This window comes from Trachurus trachurus, assembly GCF_905171665.1.
Source record: "Trachurus trachurus genome assembly, chromosome: 14".
Taxonomy (NCBI): domain Eukaryota; kingdom Metazoa; phylum Chordata; class Actinopteri; order Carangiformes; family Carangidae; genus Trachurus; species Trachurus trachurus.
Window position 1 is genome coordinate 31,344,330 of NC_139903.1, and position 23,181 is coordinate 31,367,510.

At 42.9% G+C, this 23,181-nt stretch overlaps 1 long non-coding RNA gene across 1 annotated transcript; it reads right to left on the minus strand.

Moving 5' to 3' along the window:
• Positions 1-2,271: 2,271 nt before the first annotated feature.
• Positions 2,272-4,391, minus strand: LOC310997030. The gene is made up of 3 exons (XR_014595925.1): positions 4,337-4,391; positions 3,771-3,802; positions 2,272-2,461 (listed from the first exon to the last, which is right to left on the minus strand). It is a non-coding gene; the product is annotated as an uncharacterized lncRNA (long non-coding RNA).
• Between the last annotated feature and the right edge of the window lie 18,790 nt (positions 4,392-23,181).

Genomic DNA, 23,181 nt, shown 5'->3' on the forward strand with positions numbered 1-23,181 from the left:
TTTCTAATTCTTGTTCAATTACAAAACAAGAAAGAAATACAAATGCTGTATAATAATAAATAATCAAAATCGAATGTAATCATTAGTGTGTGTCTGATGGTATCCTAAGGTGTAAGTGCAGTTGTAAGTGTGACGGTGTATCCCTGTGCTTTTAGATCCTCTTCCAGTTTGAACATTTCTAAATTCAATTTTACTTTTTCAAGTTCAATTTTTTCTTTTTCTGCTTTGATTTTTTGTGTCTCATGATTTAGTTTTTCAATCTCCGCATTAAATAATTGGCATCTGAGTTTATGTAAGTCCTCAGACATGATTGGAGCAGGAGGCATGTGTTCTTTAGGACGCTTGGCTGGTGGTGGCACAGGCGGGCTGCAAGCTTCTTCCTGGATGCGGGGTTTAGGCCTACTCTTTCCTGCACGACAGGAGGGCTCAGGGTGTTGGTGAGATGCTGGTGATGGCACAGGTTCTTCAGCTGGTGAAATGAAGGTTGGTGAGGCTGCTTTAGGTGGAGAAGCTGGTGTAGGTGGTGACGGGGTTGCTCTTGCAGCTGGAGGTTCTTGGGGACTTTCACTTTCAATCCCATCTGAAAGTCCAACAACAGAGGGAGAGTCCTCTCCGATGATATCCAGCACCAGCGTCGAGTATGGCCCCATGTCAGGCTTACCCAGCAAACATTTTGACGTCTATTTCACGTCTAATTAACGTCGGTCAGGCAGGTTGATTCGACGTCGATCTGAGGTGCTCAAATGAAAGTTTTTCTGACGTCGGTGTTATGACCGACGTCATTTCGACGGCTAATAGACGGCATCATTTTACGTTGTTTCAACGTCGTTTAGACGACTTATCAACGTCTCACAGAGCAGGCTACTTCATGACGTCTATCTCACGTCTAATTAACGTCGATCTAACAGGTTGATTCTACGTCTATTTGAGGTGCTTAAATGAAAGTTTTCCTGACGTCGGTGCCATGACCGACGTCATTTCGACGGCTATTAGACGGCATAATTTTTACATCAACATTTCAACATTTGTCGTTTCGAATTGCAATATAGCTTACATTTCAACCTTTTTGTCTACACATGTAATGTATTGCATTTCAAAAGGTGTCTATAACTGGCATTATCATATCTAGAAATTCTATGAAAAGCACAGATCTTGTGCTGCATATCCTATGTGTAATTCTCAATGCTCTAATCTACACATACTTGAACAAACTTCTCAATTTTAGCAAAAAAAAAAATCTCAAGCTGCATTGACTTCAAAAAGTCAAAGACATCAAATCACATCAGCATTTTTGGAAAAGTGAACCTGACGGAAACTTTGATAGCAAATAAACCTGAAGGTGTGCTATGATTCTTTCTCATTTGTCATATTGTATCACGTCATGGTCTCAAGCCTCTCAAGTTACTTTGAAACCCATAATAGCAATATATAAGCAAGCAATAAAAATTATGGATCAAAAACCAATGAGATGGCACCACTGCAGCATCCTGAGAAAACACAACTTTCTTGCATTTGAAAACTTTATAATTTACTGTAATATCAGACTCGTTTTTAAATGTCTTCATAACTGTGTATCATCCCTGTTTTCTGCACTGATAAAAAGACGCTGTAGCTCAAGCCGAGTAAACACACGAGCCTCCCACAATGGCGACTGCATTGTCCCCAAGTGTACAACATCATTTGGACAGTCTGCCTTTTCAATAAAAGGGGTTAACCTATGGAACACTTTACCCACTCACCTGAAACTGGAGACTGACACAAACTCGTTTAATAGAGGACTAAAAGCATGGTTAAAAGCAAAACAACAATGCTATCATGTATAAATATGGACTTTTTTATTGTTACTATTTTCACTGTTACGATCATGATTCTGTTTACTCAATCTCCTCTCGTTGATCTTGTGCTCTGTATTTTTTAGTATGTTACTGTCATGATGTAGTGTCATGCACTTGGTTTTATCTCATACTGTTGATAATATGTTCTGTATTTTTAGATTAGCCGCCTATGGACTGGTGTTGAAAATTAGCACTTGTGCTAAACACACTCAAGCAAAGCATCTGGTCTGTCCACTGGAACAGTCTTAATGTATTTGTGATGTCCATATCAAATAAATAAACATAACATAACATAAGGTTTAAAATATCCTTGTGATGTTCACCTAGGCTATACTGTAAAATACAAGTGGTGCATGGACTAATAGGTAGAATAATAAAAGGAAAGCATTCAGGACAAGATCTATTCAACTGGTTGTATTGAAAACATATAAACAAGTAAAACAAATATATTTATTAGAGAACAATTTTTTTTTTGTAAAGTCAGGTCATAGCCAAGGAGGCTTAACAGTCAGCGACGAGGATCTGCTCCTTCCCCCCGCTTCTGGCTGGCGCATGCTTTAGATGATTCATCATTGCATTCTCTATTTCCACATCTGTGGCCTTAATGCTCCATCTTTTCACAGCAGCTGGAGAGAGGACACAAGAAAAAAAAAATTATAGAGCACCTATTCAGATGTAAAATGCACTTTATAAATTACAGTAAGACTTTGTCCTGGGATTTGAAAGAGTAATGACATAACCACTTCTTAGACCCACACAGTAGCAGGCATTAGTTACAAGTCATTGATTTAACCAGCATTAGGACTCTGGAGCTAAGGGACACATGGAGCAGGTTTGAGGATGGAATCCTTAAGAGTTCCTCTTTAACCATCCTGTTGTCCACCTGGGTCAAGGAAGGAAGTACAAAGGGAAAATGTAGATCATTCATGATGATCCCTGTTGTGCCCAGTAGGGGTCGCGCCGCCTGTGTGTATTTGTGGATGTTTGGGTTCAGTTGTTTATGCCTGCTAGGCTAAAAGTAAGTCTGCCACTCCATGCTCTCGGAGCTACAATAAAAATACACTCTTTGGAGATGATGTATGATCATTGAACTCACACACATACATGCGGAAGCATCTACAGGAAAGAAGGTATGACGAAGGGAAAGAAGGATGAAAGATAAAGGGAAAGATGGGAGGAAAGAAGGGAAGGAAGGGAGGGAGAGAGGGAGGGAAGAAAAATGGAGGGTCAATTGGATCAATAGAGGAAGAAGAAGGAAGGAAATAGGGAAGGAAGGAAGGGAAAAAGATTGTGGAAAGAAGGAAGGATGGAGGAAGTGGACAGATTGGTTCAATTTGACCCAGAAGGCCGACAGGAGAGTTAAGACCAAACCCAGATAAGTTTTTATTTAGAGCTGCACATTAAAAGTTCATAGACCTTTTCAAACTGCTGTACTGTCTTTGGGAACTGAATTTGCTTTGAGATTCACAACGATTACATTGTGATCCAATATTTGACAGGAGGTATTACTAGCCTTCATTTCTGAATAAAACAGTGGCCAGCGCATAGGCCTGTTATCATTTCACATCACAAATCAAATCAAATGATGATTATGACCAGAGGTGCTTTAAGTGCTGCCTCTGGCGGTCAGTGGACATTCAGATGACATCAGAATGACTTTTGGCGATGAGAATTTGTGAGGGTCATACCCTGTATTTCAGTGAATGGGTGGAGTTACAGCAAAACATGGACACTCCCATGAGAAAGAGGGGGCCACTCCAGCGGCTGGGATTTGAAGGGAAAACATAGGGAAAACCTAGGCCATTCAGCTGACTTTCAGCCTGGAGGGGAACTTTTGAACCGCTACTACTGTAGGCCCTGTGTATAACAAGAGCAATGATGGTAAAATCTTCACAATCGTTCAAGCCCCCATCACCCTTAGTGTGTGTATCTTACCTGGTATGCGTCTCTTTATCACAGCAATACACCTGTAAAGTGAGATATTGAAAAGATAGTTATCAATACAGGCCTATGGGAGAGACAGAGACACAAAAATATAGTCCTGTTTCAGGTAGAGATAGCTAAATATGACATCATCAAGCTCAGTAACGTTAGTGTGTCATGATCTTAAAATGTTTGTCATACTGTTAGGTCATAGCCATGCATGTTGCTTATGATAAAAAAATAATGCAGTGATACAGTTTTCACAGCAGCAAACTTTTCTTTTTCTAAGAGGTTACTCTGTTTCCTTGGTATGAATTTGAATTTAAAATGTACATTTTGTGAACATATACTCGGTTTAACATCGATGCTACACTCGATGTATCAGGGTAGGCCTTGCTATTTCGCCTGCTAGCTTACTGTTAGCCGCCGCTCGGTTACGAATAACATGCAGCAGATAGGCTATCTGTAACATTACACGATGCAGCAACAAAATCAGAACTTTAACATGTAACTCATGAACGTATAATGTCTTACCAAGCACATTTTCATTTTAAATTACACTATTTTTCGAAGCTCACCTTTCACACGCGTCTGTGTCTTCTCCTCGCCGACTCAAAACTTCTTCTGCCGCCGCACCGCAGCTGAAACCAGGTGCGTTCACTACGCGAGGAAAATAGTTCCTTGATGGATGCTAGAATAACAAACATTTAAGCCCACCCCGCCAATACACGTGATACTACATTGTTTTCTCCCATTCACAAACATATTTCCATCATTTTGAATAGTTTTTAACAACGTAAACCAATGCCGTCTAAACGCCGTTGAAATGACGTCGTCATCCGCTGGTCATCTCACCCCTCAGATAGACGTCATATCAACCCGCCTGCCCAACGTTAATCAGAGGTGGAATCTACGTCCTGACATGACTGGACGTTGACTGGATGTCTTCATCTCCACACAGCACTAGACAGCAGTAGATAGAGGAAATCATTCTTGGCAGTGTTTTTTTAGTTAAATATGTGTTATGTGAGATCGTATCCCCCCTAATGTTATCATGTCGAAAAAAAGTCTAAATAAAGTCACGTCGTGACGCAACGTCTGATGGATGTCGTCATCTGGACGCGGATTGAGAAAATGTTTGCTGGCAGTATTTAACCAATTAATCCAATCTAAAATGACTCATTATGTATGTCATATTTACTCAGATGTTATTTTATCATGTTGAAAAACTGTCGAATTAAGGTCACGACGTGACGCGACGTAGATTGGACGTCTCCATCTCGACCCAGGTCGAGGAAATGTTTGCTGGGTAGGTCCTCCTCCTGTGGCGATATGACGAGGAAAGTCCTCCACAGCTTGCATTTTCAGGTCGCTCCACTTCTTCCGTACCTCCTTAACGTCCCTGTGCTCGACTCCTTTCGCATTTATGGCATTTGTGATGTCATCCCAGATTTCTTGTTTTTTTTTATTTGTAACAAAGTTGTTGAATTTCGATTCCAAGATTGCTTGATGTTGTTTATATTTAGTAATTAATATGATTATCTCTTCATGTGTGAAATTTCTTTTTCTTGCTCTGCGGTCAGTCATTGTCAAACCCCTGCAAGAGGACACAAAGTAGCGTTAATCAATCAGTCAAAATGTAGTTATAACTCAAATTTACAAATAACAATTTGCCTCAGAGAACTTTACAAGCAGTAGCCTACTACACATATCTGCCGTTAGAGTGGTGAACCGGGTGAGGAAAAACTCACGGGGAGATGCAGGCAAGATATCACAAAGGCTACAAGTTAACACTCGCACCGCCGCCCGGTGGACGCTACATATGTAACCGTCTTGAGTCGTTAATAAAGCATTACTTTGTGCTTTATAGGTATAGTCTTTTAACACTACACTAAAATATAGGTTTCCTCTCAGGTGTGTGTGTGTGTGTGTGTGTGTGTGTGTGTGTGTGTGTGTGTGTGTGTGTGTGTGTGTGTGTGTGTGTGGGGTGGGGGTTGCGACACAGCAGCGCGATCCGGTAGGAGCTGTCCATGGTTACAAACAAAGAAAACTGACTGGTCAAAGTTATCATGACGTGAACCCTATGTCACGGTAAAACATCAAATAATAGCAAATAATAATCATAATAATAGTAATAAAGAGATCGTTGATTCGGCGGAAACCCGGCTTTACGGGGACGGGACCCTTATGCGGGGCTTTACATGATCAGGGAGTCTGTCTGTTCCCTGTGCTTTTTTTTTAACATTTGTCCACTAGTTTGCTCCTAAATAGCCTCATATTTAATTTAGGATCCAATTTAGAAGGAAGAAATTTCGATTTTATTTTTCCTCGTAGCCTAGTCATTAAGGCAAGCCCGTGCTAACGGATATTACCGGTCAGTTAACGGACAGCTGTGCTCCGTTATGGAACCGGATCGTCCGTTTACTTGACAACGGACGGATACACAGCGGCTCTAAACGTTTGCCTAACTGTTTGTATTTGTCCCTCTATCTTTGTTAAAAATATTTTAATGTTTTCACAGCTCAACAAGTGACTATTTAACGATTTATTAATTCACAAGGGATGTTGGATCTGACAAAAATTAAGCTGTCAGAGCGGTAGGCTGCTGTGTGTCAATCATGCTTGTTACATTGTTTCAACTAACGTGATGGCCTAGTACATAGAAAATAAACAAAACAAAAAAAACTACCGTGATTTATTGTGAATGCCTCAAGCCAACCTTACCTTGTAGTCGACAGTTTCGCCACTCGATGTCGCTGTGTTTTTCTCCAGTCGTTGACCGGTTGAGGGAGGATTTCACATGAGACGTTAAACACTGCACGAGGAATTATACTTTTCTCTCATTGGCTACTTTATGTGATTACGTCACCATCTGCGACAACGTCTTGCTTAGTTTAGACGTTGTTAAGATGAAACATAAGTCTCTGTGGTGCAACTAAACAAAGATACATCTTAAGTATCACCTTAACTAGTTTCAACGTATCATTTAGTGTGGACTTTACACTCTAACTTAAGGTAGAACTTACACAGAGCTGGTGCAACAGGCTGCAGATCAGATTCATCCCAAAGAAAATTCTAGACAACAGCAGCAGAATAAAAAATCAGGTGCTCATCAAGACTAAGAAAGATGTGTAAAAAAAAAAAATTAAAAAAAAGGGAGCTGGCTCTAGCCAAAAAGGCAGTCTGAGGCACTCTGGATGTAACGTAATAAAAATCCTCTTTTTGACAGGGATGGACCTGCCTTTTTGGCTAGAGCCAGCTCCCTTTTTTTACACATTGAAATGAAGTGTTTGGGTTTAGTGAAGCAACCAAGAGAGCGAACAAGCTAACAACAGCTAACAAGCTAACAAGAAGCAAAGAGAGAAGCAGTAAAAAATAAACATCAACAGTAAACAAACTTGAATAATCTTCATTACTTACTCAGATTCAGAAGAATCTCCTCCATCCCTGAATCTGATGGGCACTATTTTCTTCCTGGACGATCTCCTCGACATGTCCAATGTCCAATGTGGGAAAAAAAAAGAAAAAAAAAACAGCCGACAAAAATGATGCAGAGAAAAAAAGGCAAATTACAGCCAAAATACAGCAAACAAGATAAAAACACAGTTCAAAAAGGCAAAAACACAGCAGAATAACACACAATTACAACACACCACGAAAAACACGGCAAAAATACACTAAAAGTCCGATTCAATATCACCTGTCAAAATATCTCCGTCACACTCTCTCTCTCTCTCCTCTCTCCCTCAACCTTGGATTTTCCCTGGGCTGCTGTGATGCGCTGCACGGCATTACCGTAATGAACCGTATATCACTGAAAAGCGCAAGGCGAGTGCTTTCAGAAACCGTTGGAATCATTTCGATCGCTGTTAAAGGGTTAACAGATTATGATAATAGACACTCTCAGGTACCCTATGTGTGAATATGGTAGTCCTCTGATATGTAAAACTGTTTCAAACTACAATCAAAACATAATGTTTTTTATAAACTGTGTGATTTTGGTTTTGTTTGAGTAATCGGTCTCCTTGAATGCTGCTCTGAGGACAGCGTGTAGTGTGCTGTATGGCTGTCGGCTACAGTGTTGCGACTTTCTCGCTAAACTTTCTGACAAAAGTGACTGGCGACAAATCTAGCGACTTTTTCCGGTGCTGTTACAAACGTTTCTGGTTCTGAGATTCGGACCTGAAAGCCCGTTATCACTGCTGTTTTCACCGTGCAGCCGGCGCTGTGAGCCTCCGCCCCCCGTCCCAAAGCACTCAGCGGCGGCCAGTGACACAGTAGTGTCACGGAGCCGTCTCCGCTGCGGCCAGAGACCGTTAACGTCAGTTATCATTAGCAACATAACAGTACCGCCGGCGGCTGACCAACATTTAACGTTAGCTTACCTGTCCAGAAGGAAAGCAGCAACCTCTGCGTGGCTTTTGAGCCCATTTGCGTCCTTAAATTGGCACCATCTGTGAAATGCTTGGCCGATGTTCACTCTAGTCCTGCTTCACCTCAGGTGACATCAACATACGAATGCTGATGGTGCAGACGTCATTCCATGTCGAAGTTGCCAACGCAACCAGATGTAAATATTTATATATTTCGGACCCGACAAAATTTATTAAACAATTATTTATATACTATTAAAAGAAAATTCAGTAAAATTAATACTTTTATTCTGCACCCTTCGAGACATTCTGTTGATGCATTATGATGAAAAAGTTGTAGCTATAATAAGGTTGAATATGTAGAATTACCAGAACAACAACAGAAAAAGAATTCCAGCAGTCGATTGCCAGACCGTTGCTAGGTAAAACGGGCCATTGCTAGGGACTCCGCTCTGATCAGAGGGCAGACAGGAGGATATTTATGGGAGCGCGGGGTACAACCTAACGCAAGCAAATTGAAACACAGACTTTTTATCCAGATGCACAAGTCAACCTCCGCCAACTTCCGGCCACCGGTCCGTATCAGTTAGCAGTTGAGTCAGCAGAAATTTCGGAAGAATCGGCGGCGATTTCGCAAGAATATCCGACAAAGTGTGTTTTGTCACCATGTAAGTACATTTTCCCATATCGCTAGTTTTTTGATTACTGAAGCATGTGTGCAAGTCACCAAAACCATTCTTATATCATCTTTTTCAGCGTTTTCTTAGCTAAAAAATGGTACCATGCTAAAGCTTGTTGCTAGCTCGTAGCCAGTGCTAGCTAGGCAAGAGTAAGGAAACTACATGGGGGGTTAGTTGTAACACAGTGTTATAACTAGGGCAACATAAAACAGGGGTGTAAACTTGTCACTTTTTGGTGAAAATAGCCGTTTTTAAATGCTAGATGGATCATTAGTGTCCATAATATTGTATTTTTGTCACCTTTCTTTGTATTTTAGTCATCTTTTTCAGTGGGTGATTTAACTTATTTTTTTCTGCCAATATAGTCTACAATTAACAATGCACATACGAATACAGTTTAGAACAAGAAAAAACTGAGCAAGCACAATCATAACATTAATAAATAAATGAATGAATGAATGAATAAATACATAAAAATTAAGATAAAAATAAAAATAAAACAGTGTGTGATAGGTTTACACCCTTGTTAAAAGCAACTAATCTCCCAACTTTGTTTTCACAGAATGAGGTCAAGAAAGCGCACCACAGGCAGAGGTGTGTCTAGGGAGGTGCTGGTAGCTGCTGCCAGCGATGTTGAGAGTAGGAGTGGCAGGTCAATTAGAGGGGTGGCTAAGGCACATGGCATATGCCATGTCACCCTTCACCGTTTCCTCACCAAGACTCTTGAGCTAAGAGCAGCTGGTAGTGACAAGTCACCAACGGTTGGCTACTCGCGCCACAAGCAGGTCTTCACTGATGAACAGGAGAGGGAGTTAAGAGACTACTAATCAAAGCCTCTAACACGTACTATGGGCTGTGCCCACGAGAGGTAGGGTTCACAGTAGGCTAGCCTAAGGGTTAGGGTTTATCATTGTATTACAGTGAGCAGCCAGGCTTACTGCTACTCCTGCTCAATCATATCAGTCATAACTCATATTGTGAAAAAGACTTTGTCTATTCTCCCAGCCCTAGTTGTTAGTTAAATAGAATCATAGGCTGAGTTACTGATAGACTTAGTCACTGAATTGTGTGACTCCTATATAAAATTAATCTGTTAATCTGGATTTGATGTGGTTTTTCAGGTCCGTAAACTTGCATACGAGTGCGCAGTTAACTTCTCCTGCAAGTTTCCTCCATCTTGGAGGAAGACAGAGATGGCTGGGAAGGACTGGTTTACCTCCTTCATCAAACGTAACCGAACCTTAGCCATCAGGAAAGCCCAGGCAAAAAGCCTGGCAAGGGCTTCCAGTTTCAATCAGCACAATGTACTACTCTTCTTTGATAACCTGTTGAAAGCATACAATAGATATGGAGTTCAGGCTAAAGACATTTGGAACATGGACAAGACCGGAGTAACGTCTGTATAAGCTCCAGAGAGGGTGGTCGGTCCAAGAGGGCAGCGCCAGGTTGCCAAGTTGTGACACTAGAGTCTACAGGTGAGGTGGATATGGAGGAGGTGGTTTATACACCAGAACCTGCTGTGGAGATGGATAGGGAAACGGCAACATCCGCAGGTCCTCCACCACTCGGACAGCCATGTGGTCCCAACTGCAGGAGGAGATGCACTGAAAAGATCTCAGAAGAGAGGCAAAAGGACATCTGGAGTAAGTACTGGCCCGGTCTTACACAGAACTGAGATCTTGGATGTTTTACTCATCATCTTCCAACCCAGAAGGTTACTGTGGCAGACAGTCACAGAGCCCGGTCCTTCACCTACTGGCTTGAGGATGAAACTGCTCAAAGGAAAAGGGTGTACAAACCATTCTTTTTGTCCACGTTGGGATACCACCCCAAGAATGACCGCTTAGGACAAGGCAAACACAAGCAACCTGGTTCCACCAAAAGATCAGAGGGGAAGGCAAGAACCTCCTAATAAGCTGGATATGAAGGCCCTGTATGACCACATTGAGTCATTCAATCCATCAGTGAGTCACTACAGGATCTCTCCTGTAGTGACACGCCCCACATCGACGCTACCTCCCTAGTGACATAAACATCAAGACCATGCATGCCGATTTTGTGGCCAAGGAGGGAAAGAGCTGTTCATATGAAAGCTACAGAAAAGCTGTTAAAGAAAAGAATATTAGCTTTTCCAAGCTGCGTGAAGAGGAATGTGAGTACTGTCTGCTACAGGATCAGCACATGAAAGAGGAACATCATGGAGTCAGTGAGGCTATGGACACGGACTGCCTGCAGTGCCAGTGGTGGAATTCCCACAAGGCGTCTGCCATGGAGAGCAGGGTACTTTACCAGGAGGATGCAGCAAAAGACTGGCCAGAGGGAACATCCGTGAGGAGTGTCGACCTCTGCGTACATGACTGCGCTGGAGAAGGAGAGGGATGTCCTTCACAGTGTTTTCTGGGTGGACAATTGTAGCGCCCAAAACAAGAATTGGTGCTTGTTATCATCTTTGGTCTGCTTTGTCAACACCAACATCACCTCCAGGCAGGACATCACCCTAAAGTACTTTGAGAGGGGCCACACATTCATGAGTGCTGACTCTTTCCACCATGGAGTCGAACTTGAAATGAAGAATCGTCCTGCCGAAGCGGTTTACGATTTTCCTGATTTCCTCGCCAACTCCAACAGCAAAAAGGTAGAGGTGGTCGAGCTACAAAACGTGCTGGACTGGAAGGATGGCCACTCTGAAGCCAAAACCAAGAAGGGACCAAAGTTGGGAAAGATGGTGCAGATCCAACTACGGCATGGGTCCAGGAGCTTGTTTTACAAACTCTCCCACACTGAGGCTGACTTCACTGAGCTGGATTTCCTGAAAAATAACTTTGAGCTTGAGGTGCCTGCAACCCTGAGACCAGACAGGGGGGTTGAGGAGGCCAAGAAGGAGGACATTATAAAGAATCTGTGTCCTCTGATGCCCCCTAGCAGAAGAGTCTTCTTGCGCTCACTGCCCGTGAGCAATGTGCAGGATGAGGAGTAAGAGCTGGCCCCCTGCAAAGCAGTGTGTGTGAGTGTCCTCACGTGCATGCAGAGTGGATAGGCAAGCAGACAAAAGAGGAGTTTTCATATCTGTTGATCATTCCATATAAAAGTTCTGAATGATTTATCTAATTTTAATCTATGATTAATTGAAATATGCATTTGAAAGATATTTATGACTTTTGTCAAAGATGTACATGATTTGTTTGTCCATGATTAATTAAAATTAAATACTGTATGTACATGATTTGTTTTTCCATGATTAATTTAAATTAAAAGATATACTGTATGTACATGATTTATTATATTTAAAGTTTTGAAGTATTCCTCGATTGAGATATGCATTTGATATATTTGCACATAGTTTATCTCTTTGTCTGCCATTGTTATCAATATTTTTTGCTAATTGATCAATATTATTGTTATTATTATCATCATTATTAGTATGAAATAAAGCTTACCTCCTGCTAACCCATTTGAAATGTCTTACTTTTTCATATCAGTATCATTCTACCTGTCTTATATTATGATTAAGCTACTAAAACAGATCTAACATGCACAATGACAAAATCGGATTTTACATACCTACATTTTAAATTAATAACTGCCTATTTTGGACCTCAGGGGCCTGAACAAGTTTCTTTGGCCCCTGAAGTGCAAGTTGTTGTCCATTCCACGGGTGAAGCAGGCGGTTCCTGTGGGAGACTGGTTCGCGACAGTCGACCTCAAAGATGCTTATTTCCAAATTCCAATCTGGGAGGGCCACAGAAGATTCCTCAAGTTTGTATTGCCTTCGACGGCAAAATCTTCGAATTCTCTGTCCTCCCCTTTGGGATATCGCTGGCTCCCCGCACCTTAACCAGGTGCATGGATGCGACCTTAGGGCCTCTGCGGGTGCAGGGCCTCAGGATATTGAATTACCTGGACAACTGGCTCATATGCGCTCAGACAGGGGAGCAGTGTCGCCGTCATGTCCAGATGTTGTTGGTGCACATCCAGTACCTGGGTCTGCGCATCAACGAAAGGAAATGCAGTTTGGGTATGTGGCTGGATACCAGGACTGGGTTGGTAACGTTGACTCCGGGCAGACAGGATTCCCTCAAGGATTGTCTGGAGAAGTTTCACCTGGGGGCCAGGGTCACATGGAAGCTGTGTCTTCGCCTTCTAGGTCTCATGGCAGCTGCTGTACAGGTGGTGCTGCGAGCTCTCCTGCACATGCGGCCTGTACAGAGGTACCTGTACGGCTTGGGGCTCTGCTCACAGAGGCATCTGCGGGCGTCGGTACTCATTACCGGGAAGCTGTGCAAAGCTCTCAGGTGGTGGAAGGTCCCAGAGAACTTGGCGAGAGACAGTAGGCTGGGCCCAGTGCTGCGCCGCCAGGTGATCTCTGTGGATGCATCCCTCGATGGGTGGGGTGCTATCCACGAAGGCAGGGGGACCAGTGAACGTTGGGGAACACTATGGCAGGCCCGCCATATCAATGTGAACACACAGGCACTATATAGGAAGGGCCAAAGCAGACTCCACCTGCTGCGGAGACTGAGGTCCTTTGGGGTCCAGGAAGCCCCCTTGAGGACTTTTTATGATTCCGTGGTTGCATCCGCCATCCTATATGGTGTGGCATGCTGGAGCAGCAGCATCACAGCAGCAGAGAGACGGAAGCTGAACAAGCTGGTAAAGAAAGCCAGCTCTGTCCTTGGCTGCAGCCTCGATCCCGTGGAGGTGGTGGGGGCCAGGAGGATGACGATGAAGCTGTCATCAATTATGGACAATGCCTCCCACCCTCTACATGGAACCGTAAGAGCTCTAGAAAGCTCCATCAGTGACAGGCTTCTGCATCTGTGCTGTTCAAGTGAGAGGTACCGCAGGTCCTTTCTCCCCTCTGCTGTCAGACTCTTCAACAAGGCCTGCTCTCCATAAAAAAAACATCACTATATGCAATAATAACCCCCCCCATCCACGATTGCACTTTGATATTTTTTTATTTTTATATTTCTTTTAACTCATTGAGTGCCAACCACGTAATTTCTCGTTTTTCGTTCCCATGCGTTGAGTGCCAACAACGTAATTTTACGTTTTTTGCTTTTTTTTTAAATTATGAAAATAGACACTTTAATACACATTATATGTAAATTTGGGGACTCTACGACGAGGAGAACTGAAATAGATGACGATCAAAGTCACATGACAGCTCATGATCTGGAAGTTTTTATCATAACTCAGCTTCTGCAAACGAGTTCTGCATGCAGATGCAGCGCAGCTGCTCCGCTGCTGCTCTGCTCTCACCCGCGCTGCTGCTCCAGCTGCTCAAGCTGCTCGGAGCAGAAACAGGAAGCTCTCAGCCGACAGTCCGCCCGGTCTTCAGCTGGAGCAACACCGTGTCCTCCCCAAAGTCCTCCCGCGGTAAAATCTGATGGTCTCTGGGCCAAAGCAGACCGGCATCACCGACCCGTACCACAGAAGGACCGCGACCACCGGCGAGACCGGTCTTCCCGAGCCGCGGTGGCCGACTGACCCTCACGCTCCGCGGCGAGAAGCTGTGACACGGCACGGTGCGTCTGTGTTATTGTTGTTTAGTGGCGCCCCCCCCGCCCCCGCTGGTGGTTTTGTGAATAGAACAACCATTGTTGTATATATTTATCTTATACGAGCCCTTTGATCCAGAAATGCGAGTGTGAGAAGAGCGACAGGCACAAACAGCGCACCTTTCATAAAAGACGCTCTATCTCCTTTTCTAGAAAAAAAGGAGGGATTTTGGTGAAACCCAGCCATGTTTAGCTTGACTTTTCTCAGGAACGGAGGCACGTAGAAACAAACGGTTTGTGGCCACTTGAAGCATTAAGTTAAACCTTTCAATTGAGCCACAGTATGTGTTGGTGGCAATAATATAGAATACACTGTGGCTCTACATAAAAAGTCAAAAATGGTCTAAATTGCCGGTACACTTGACTAAAACTTTGGAAAGGAGCGCGGCACTCAATGAGTTAATATCTTGGTTGCCCTATATTTATAAATGTCTATATTTATATTTTTTTTACCAGTCCACCACAGTGTGCACGGCATGTGTGAGTGTGTTTGTTTGTATGTACTGCTGCTGTAACTTGTGAATTTCCCCGTCTTCGGATGAATAAAGGCATACTTTACTTTACTTTATCTATCAGGCTATCAGGTTCGGTGGTTGGAACCCTGCAGAATGCTCAAGCCCCATTGACGAGGGCAGCGTACTTGGTGGGAGCTCTTTGTGTCATGGTGCAAGGCCAACCAGTTTGACGCAATGTCATGCTCGGCTCCAGAGGTACTGAGATACCTGCAAGAGCTCCTGGAATCAGGTAAGTCAAGCTCCACCTTGAGGGGTGTAGTGGCAGTTATAAAAGCCTCTCGTGTGGGTGAGGCTAAGCTGACGGCACAGGATGCTAGCCTCATAGCACAGTTCCTCAAGGGGGCACAGAGGCTGGTGCCACGCAGTAGGCCGATCATCCCGACATGGGACCTGAGTAGGGTTCTGTCAGCTTTGGGAGAGGAGCCCTTTGAGCCCCTGGAAACCGTGAGCCTTCAGTGGCTGTCAATCAAGCTGGCTTTCCTCCTTGCAATTACATCTGTGAAGAGGGTAGGGGAACTGCAGGCTCTCTCTGTACAGGGGAGTTGCTGCCGCTTCCTTCCAGAGAATGGAGGTGTTATCCTCCGTCCGAACCCAGCGTTCTTACCTAAGGTGCTCACTGATTTTCACTTGAATCAATCAGTGGAGCTGCGAGCCCTTAGGCCCTCCGAGGGGCAGATGGAGGTCTGCAATGGCCAGTGCTGTGCCCGGTTAGGACGCTAAAGATTTATATTCAACGTACAGCCGCATTCAGGACGACTGATCAGTTGTTTGTCTGTTTCCAGCCTCAGCGTCGGGGCAAGGCAAGGCAATTTTATTTGTATAGCCCGTTTTTTTTTACAAACAGTTTGTCTCAAAGGGCTTTACATGGCATCATAAGAACATCCTCTGTCCTTAGACCCTCACATCGACTGAGGAAAAACTCCATAGAAAACCCTTTCCGGGAAGCAGGTTTCTAAGGCTAGGCTTTCTCACTGGGTCGTGGAGGTTATCCACTGAGCATACAGTGAGATGAGTGACCCAGTGCCGGAGGGAATGAAAGCGCACTCTACATGGGGCGTATCCACCTCCTGGGCCTTGTGGCGCGGGGCGGCCCTCTCAGAAGTGTGTGCAGCCGCCACATGGGCAACACCAAATACCTTTACCAGGTTTTATAGTTTGAACGTGGCCACCAGTACCTCCTTTGGGGAGCGTGTGCTGGGGGCCAGGTCGACCTGAAACTTGATTCACTGTGCCCCTGGGCCAGTTGGCCTCCGGCCTGGCCAGGGTGATATCAAGATCTTGTCAGTGGCCTACCAGAGTGCAGGCCATCTGAGTGGCCTCTTCCTTGCACCCAGTCCTTGCGTCTGCGGGGTTGGTTATGCAGGAATCATGTACAGGGGGTGGTGGCACATAGCGTCTTGCGGTGTCACCGCCTTAAGTACGTACATTTGTATAGTAGTTTGTGGTGATTTTGTACACTCTGTAAATTTGGCGCACCCGGGGTGGGGACGTCTCATTTGAAACTACCTCATGGGGTTACTATTGGAGCGGTGTCTGCTCTGTCTCCTTGGGACCTTCACGGTGTGTCTTACAGAGCCCATAACATATATTCTATATGTGGTGGAGAGATATTCTCATACGATAGAGAACGTGGGGTTACAGTGTAACCCTGGTTCTCTGAAAATAGAGAATATCTCTCCACATCGAGGCCGCTCGGGACCTGTTCAAATCAGAGTGAATCAGCTGATCCCTGCGCAGCTGGGTCCACTTATAGGGCGCAGGGGAAGCCATGGTAGACATGGTGTGTCTTAAAGAAGTTTTCACGTCAGCTGCTGGAATGTCAGTAAATCCCATAACATATATTCTATAAGTGGTGGAGAGATATTCTCTATTCTCAGAGAACCAGGGTTACACTGTAACCCCACGTTTACATGCTCAAACACATAAACCGGATACTTAAAAACCCAGATTAAAACCGGGGTACTGCAGTGCATGTAAACGCAGTCAATGTGGTCTGTGGGGCCAGCTATGAGGATCGGAATCATTAAGCAGACACGCACACAATCCCAAGGAATTGATCCAAGTTGGAACTGGTTCTCAATTCCCACTCCTACCCCACCCACACTAACACACTAACATGTTACCCATGTCATGGTGTCACACAAAGTGGGTGTGGAGACTGAGCTCATAAACTCTTGCAAGATTTTCACCATCTTACAATATGAGCTCAACACAAACTATAGAACATTCTGCTGTGTTTACACTGCTAATACACCATCAGGCTACTATTTGTAAGTGCTATTCTAAAATGTACACAGACCAGTCTCGGACCAACATCACTGTTGGACTACAATATCAGGGAATAATGGCTTTAGCACTGTTTGCTGTATTGTCTACTGTGTCATCCTGTGTGTTTCTCTTCATTAATGGGACTTTGTTATTCACCTTGAGGAGTAAACCAGTGTTTTGTGAGACCTCTCGGTACATTCTTCTGTATAACCTACTTTTGGCTGACACGTTAAATTTGGCTCTGAGCCAGTTAATGTACCTCTTAGCTGCTTTTAGAATAAGACTAACGTATCCTGTGTGTGGTGTTGTCAGCCTTTTTGGAAATCTCACAACTGTGATTTCTCCTCTAACACTGGTGGTGATGTCTCTGGAGAGATATGTAGCTGTGTGTTACCCACTGATGCATGCAACTATTATCACCATCAGAAACACAGGAGTGGCCATCATTGTGGTTTGGAGCTTCAGTTCACTGGGTGTTGTTGTTCGAGGTTTTTTGCTATTAAATTTTCCATTTGAAGAGCTGGACAGTCTGCTGATGACAGACTTTTGCTCTGGTGTAGCTATGTTGCTTGGCCCCGTAGCTGACATTTATGACAAAGCTTCCACTTATTTTCTATTTGTTTCAGCCGGTGTGACAGTCATTTACTCCTATGTTGGTGTGATGGTAGCAGCCAGGTCAGCCTCTACAGACAAAGCTTCAGCCAGAAAGGCTCAGAACACACTGCTGCTGCATCTGGTGCAGCTGGGCCTCAGTCTCTCATCAGCTATTAACAACCCCTTGCTCATGGCCATCTCAAAGTTCCTTGACAGGATAGTAATTGTTCGCATTAGTAATGTCCTTTATGTGTGTATTATAATCTTCCCAAGATGTCTGAGTGCTCTAATCTATGGCATCAGAGATAAGACAATCAGACCTGTCCTCATGTATCATCTCTGTTGTCAGTGGAAACACTCACTTCCTCTCTCAGAAGTCTCAACCAAGGCAAGAATTATTATGCTTTATAGGTAAATATTAACTTCAACTTAATCTGGTTTGCTGTATACTACTAATGACCTGGAGTTATGAGTACTTCATTTGGATGTATGATTAACAATTGCCGGGATGTCTTTGTGAGAATATCTGACCTAACACTGACCCTAACCATTAAGACACACACATCCAGATTCAGAAACAGTTTCTTCCCCCAGGCCATCACAGCACTAAACTCTCAATAAACACTGTTGCACTACGAACTCAACGAACTATGACCATTCAGTACTGTCATGCACTGTAGTATGGCAGCTGATGCCAATTGCACTACGGACTATGGTTGTTTTACATAGTGATGTGTGGATAAGATGACTGCTGCTTCTTTATTAATTCATTCTATTTTTTTTATTTATTTGAGCCCACTCTGGGTCATAAAATTAATGTAATAACTCATCTATCAGACGATGTAGGCCAAACTTTGTGCAAAACTGACTTCTATTATGTTTATTTTTTCGTTGTTGTATAATTGTTTTTATTTATTCAGGCAGGCTTATTGTATTTCGAAAAATATTTATGACATTTTGCACTAGTGCCAGGCTGTTGCGCTAAGTTTAATTTTATTTATTAAATTTTATCCCGATTCCCGAGTGTGAACTGTGAATTAAAAGCCAAGAAATAGCTAGGTTCCTAACTGAGAGATAAAGGCATGTTTTGGCACGTTGTTGTTTTTGAAGCCATTTTGTTCCTATTTTATGTGAACTTTTCTGATGTTTGATATGCCCAGCTTTGTTCATCTGGCTTTAAATAAATAAAGGTATTTGTTTCACACCTACCATGTCATTTGAGTGTTTTAGCTCTTGTTTCAAACAGAACAAAGTCGCAAATAATATCTAGCTGCTATCTAAAAAAAAAGAAAAGAAAATTCAGTCGACTACGGCAAAATCTGACGAATCAGATTCGACTATGAAAATCCTTAGTCGAAAAAAGCCCTAATGACTACACTCACACACTGCACTCCAGTTTTTCCAGAGCAGTTTGTCGACTGCTAAGTCCCTCCTGTACAGTAGTTGGAGCTATGTACCACAAAGAGTTGTAATCCACATTTATTAGGAAAAGAAGAAGAATCACCACAGTTATAGAGTGCCGAAGCGGAAGCAGGAAGTAACGTCGCCATGGGTCCTTCATTTGGAAAAAGTCTCCATACAAATAAACGGGAGTCCGTTTTATTTCGTGATCCATTTGATTTGTGCCATGAGAAAGAAATTTGACCTCTACCTGTTTAAAACATCACGTTTCATGCCGAAAAATCTGCAGTCTATCGTAAAACGGCAACGGAATAATGTATTTTGTGTGACGACACTCTACAGACTACAGATCTGGTGTTGCACAAAAAATACGTCACCAACTGACACGGGAAAGGGCGGCATTTGGTGTGTGACGTCACCTACGCGACTTGTAGTCTTTCTGGTTACGGATTCTTCAGAATTTTATTTTACAATAGTTTTACAACAAACTGCTGATTTCTCTTCATGAAACGTGATGTTTTAAACAGGTAGAGGTCATATTTTTTTCTCATGGCACAATTCAAACGGATCACGAAATAAAACTTGGACTCCCGTTCATTTGTATGGAGACTTTTACCGAATTAAGGACCCATGGTGCCGTTACTTCCTGCTTCCGTTTTGGCACTCTATTGTTGCTGGAGTGCCTTGAGCCAGATTTGAACAGGAGATCAACAGTAAGATGAAAAAGAAGAAGAGAAGAAGGATAAACAGCCTTCAGGGACAGTGAAATCCTCATTCTAAAGTAAGTTTTACAGTGGTGTCCTAATGAGTCAATGTTTAAAGCCTCAGTATGTAGTATTGGGGCTAAACTGTGCCATCCAGCGTTCAGATTCTAGATTGTAGCACTCACTCGCTCACCCCTCCCGTTGGCAAAGTGACGATGGCCGTCGAGGATGAACACGTTTGCAAACTAGCCGCTAACTGCTAACAGCATCTTTGACCTGCTGGTTTTTTTTTTTAAAAATCATTCTTATTTTTTTTAACATGCGTGCAGACTTCCACTCGTGCTTTCAGTCATATTTCACAGCAAAAAGTTACACAGGAGGACTTAGCTACAGGATGTGCCAGTTACGCAGTGCGGTCCTATTAAGGGAGATCAGACGACAACGTACGACTAAAATATTGCGTGTTTGGTTAGTGCACGCAAAACAGGTGATCTACTAAGAGTAACCCGCTAAATGAAAACACGTGCAAACCGCAATATGTAAATGAGGGTTTTGCGCGTGGTAATCTTTTCGTGGACAGAGAGCTGGACGGACGAAGGGACAGAATGACATTTGATCCGATGCATACAGTGACAGCATGTGTGTGTTCATCTCTCTCGCGCTCTGTTTAGATAAATAAACACAAATCTCTACAGGGCCCAACCCGTCATATAGTGACGAACAGGCAGCAGTTGCAGTGACAATCACACACCTATAATATTGTGTATGTGTGCCGCCCATGATCCAGTGGATTAATAGAGAGCTCAGGTGGGACACACGGATCAAAACGCTCTGACCACTGACCAGAGGGATCAAAGACGGGTGAAGGCAGCGACGACGTCTCAGTCTCAGTCCGGAGCTGAGCAGCCAGGTACTGGAAAGGAGAGGAGAGAGGAGTGCACTGCAGGACAGACCAAATCAATAAACGCATACGTTTTGGCAAAGTTGTATCAGTAAGTACATGGTTTTCAGACGTGGTAAATAAAGACGCAAAAACAGCCACCGCAATCTCTTCCTGGTTTGGTAAATCACATTGCGTGCACTAAATATTTGCATCTACTCCTCCCAGTGTTTTACGCGTTCTGGCAGAAACGCACATATTTACGTATTCATCAAGGCAAACACGCTAAATGGATTGCACGTGCTATTTTGCCCGTTTGAGAGACGCAATCAAGTTCCACGTGTGTTTGCGCGTGCAATCACGTTTGCACACGTTTTAATACACGCAAACCTTTAGTAAATCCGGCCCTAAGTATTTAATTTTTAGTATTATTTTGAATATTTTTTTATATTTGATGAGTCATTTTGCTAATATTTCAGAAATAATGGTTAGTTCATCTTTGTAAAATATAAGAATTATAGAGAATAAAGAATTATTTTTTATTATTAATAAAATAACTTGTTCATGTGGCCACAAGTGCCAGATATATTTTAACAAGAAAGATGCTCTCTTTGTCATTGCATAATCTGATCCAGCAACCACACGCTACTCTAAATTGACCAGCCAAGATTGGGCAAAGTTCAAAAAGGCCTGGGGTAGCGACACACACGCGCGCACACACACACACACACACACACACGGTTAGATTTTTATCAGAAAATCAAGAAATGTTTATGAAATTAAATGAAATGTTTGTGTTCATGTTGTCCATGCAAGGATTGGGCAAAGATTGGGCCAAGATTGGGCAAAGTTCAAAAAGGCCTGGGCCACGCACACACACCACACACGGTTAGATTTTTGCCAAAAAATATTTATGAAATGGTTGTTTTCATGTTTAAAATGTTAATAAAATCTGGTTTGAATATTTGCATGGAATGAATTGTTTATTGGTCTCTTTAAATCTATTTTTAATGATACAAGGTCATTGTAGGTCATTTGGCACGACCACCCATCATGTGGTGCGACCAATAATAACAATCCCTATATCAAATACAAACTAAAATATCTAATTTATGTAACTGAAACATTACTAACTGATACAATATACTTAAATGAACACACACACATGCATAGGGTATACAGTATAAATGTATATATACTTTTTAATTTTTATTTCATTTGTATATATTTGATTCTGTGAGTTGTATTTGTTTTGTTTCATTGATTCTTGATGCTTTGGCAACATAGTTCTCGCAACATTCATGCCAATAAAGCAAATTTGAATTGAATTGAAAATTGAAAAGACAGGGGGACAAGATACAGTATATGACTTCTTTTTAAAGAGAAGCAAATCAGGCAAGGATAAGGACAGACAGACAGAACTCAGCTCTGACATCAGCAGTCCTGGTAGCTCCCATCCTGGGACTAGTCAGGAGAGAATGTGAAGCACAACACAGCCCATCATCACCAGTCAGAGCATCTACAGAGGCAGTCACAATCATATGCTCAGTTCAGTAAATTTGAGTTAAGTTTTAGATATTTTGAAGTGTTGGTTACTAATAATGTGTTTTGTTTTTTTAATGGTGGTTGCATTTTTTATTTTGATTACACTAATATTTTTTATACAATGTAGTCCCATTGAAGGAGGACACAGAGGCCTCTGATTCTGACGAGGATGTTGGTGAGCCAGAAGACCCAGACAAGGAGCCAGCTGTGTCCAGCACTGCTTTTGCTCGTCCAAAAGGACTCAGTGGTAGGTCTACTCACCTAGAAAACAATAGCAAATGTGCTTCTTTTGACTGCAACCCAAAAATAGCACAGAGGGGCCATCGAGAGTCCTCAGACTCTCAGAATAAGGAGAACTTTTTGGCCATACTGGACGAGATAGCGAAGCATGACCAATTTATTGAAAAAAGGCTGGATGCATGTGGGAATTTTAAGTACACAAGTCACCAAATCCAAAATGAAATTCTTCATGGCTTAGCTGAGATGGTACAGAGTGAAATCTTAAAAGAGGTGAAATGTCAGCACGGCCATCATGTAAACATGCAGAATGTCAATACGTGTTGTTGTTTCCTGTATGTGTTGTTAATTGATTTTATTTAGGGTTATTTAGGGTATTTATTTATAGATGTTTTATTTTATTTATTTATTTTTTCTTAACTTGCACTTTAAGGCCTGCACCCAATTTCGTTGTACTGGTGCAATGACAGCGGAGACGCTCCCTCACTATAGATTAAAGTAACATTGCAGAGTTTTTCGGCCTTAAAATAATGTTTCCAGACTCATTGCAATGGTAGATAAATGGTTAATAGGATGAATGGTGCCGCCGCTGCAGCCTGAGCGTCGGCTGAAACTGCACTATGTAACTTGCCTGCACGGGTACGAATCACCTTTAAGATATAACT